Source organism: Meriones unguiculatus, chromosome 5 (assembly GCF_030254825.1).
Source record: "Meriones unguiculatus strain TT.TT164.6M chromosome 5, Bangor_MerUng_6.1, whole genome shotgun sequence".
Lineage (NCBI taxonomy): Eukaryota > Metazoa > Chordata > Mammalia > Rodentia > Muridae > Meriones > Meriones unguiculatus.
Window position 1 is genome coordinate 119731452 of NC_083353.1, and position 1779 is coordinate 119733230.

Below are 1779 nucleotides of genomic sequence, written 5' to 3' on the forward strand. Positions count from 1 at the left end.
CACACTGTCCCTCTTATATTAGCTACTGATGATGCAGCCCTTGAAGACTGACAATGATAATACAATTTCCCTATCTCCAATATGCCAAATCAATTCATTTACACACACACACACACACAAAATGCCTCCTAGAGCTCCCAGACCTGGTGCAGTTCACTCACTGTCAGCACAGGCTGAGCTGCCCTCTCACTGCTTACCATGGTAAAGCTCATTTCCATTTCCAACGACACTGGGGAGTAACGGTTTGACATATGTAGTAGAATCTACATTTTGATGCACTTAAAAGGCTTGCTGCCCTTCCAAAAAAAAAGAGGCGAGGGAAGACAGGTGGTCCTAGGCAGAGCTGAGGTTTAAAATTTGCAACTTACTTAAGGCACAGTTGGAAAATGGCAGTGGATTTTTAGCAAGAACCAGACCTGGTCTAATCTCTACTTTGAAAGGACCACTCTGACTCTTGTGAGGAGAACAGATAAGAGAAGTAATTGAAGGGAAGAATGATATCAACCTTCCTAGGGCTAAAGACATTTCTTCTGGAAAACGACCTAACCTAGAGATTAAACAAGTGATCTTGCCTAGAATACATTCTGAAGGTAACATCAAATGGTATTGCAAAGAGACCATACCTGTGGGAACAGGAATTAGAAGTGACTTTTATAACTGGCTGAAAAATTGTGATTAACTGACAAAAGATTTAAAGTTGATATTATCTGACTATATTTGATAACAGGGCTTGCATATGGATAGAGGAGAAGAGCAAGCAATACCATTCTGGACTCTAGGCACAGAGGCCTCTGGAGGAAACAAAACTTCTTTCCAATGTAATCCTGTCATTTGAGCCTATAACCCACGTGAAAAGAAAATTCTGCTCTTCCTCCACTTAGTCTGTGGGATTGCATGGCTTTCTTGAATTTCTTTAGATTATTGTTTGTTTATTTGTTTGTCTGCTTGCTTGCTTATTTTTTTTACAACTATAGTAAACTAATATAGAAAAGGGTAGGGCTGTGATGGGAGGAAATTAACAATTCTATCTGAGGCATGTTGCCTTTGAAATAGATTTAGAAAACAAATGACAGAGGACTTCCCATGCCCTCAGTGTTAAATGCCAGATCCATGGAGCTCATCACCTCAACCCCACTCTTCCTAAGTATTTTTCCCTGTCAGTTTTTCTCTAGACTCTATTTTTATCTCCAGTGAGTTTATGGCTCATATTTCAATTTCCTGATACATTAAGCTCTTCACACATTGTTGACTGTGAACAGAAACTAGGAAGTGATTGAGCTGAGTGGCACTTGGAGACTCACATGATAATGTCTCTGAAACAGGAAACGATGGAATCGGACTGTGATAATTTTCCCCAGTACTGCCATATCCAAGGTTTATTTCAATTTCGTGATACATTAAGCTCTTCACACATTGTTGTCTGTGAACAAAAACTGGGAAGTACTTGAGCTAAATGGTACTTGGCGTGATAACTTTTGTGAGCCAGGAAATGACAGGACTGGACCGTGATAATTTTCCCCAGTACTGCCGTATCCAAGGTCACCCACATAACAAAAGAAAGTCTGCCTGTCTCTGTCCTTCACTCTTCTCTCTATGCTAATTTCTCCCCAAAGGGTCCTTGCTTCAAACCACTTATCTCCAGGTTTCCTCCCATGTAGTATCTTGAAGTGCTTATATTCTGTCTCCTGAAAAGTTTAGAAGCATAGGGAGTACTTTAATCATGACAAAATTACCATCTGCCAAAAAATGTCCCTTTCGAATACAACCATGTTTATACCA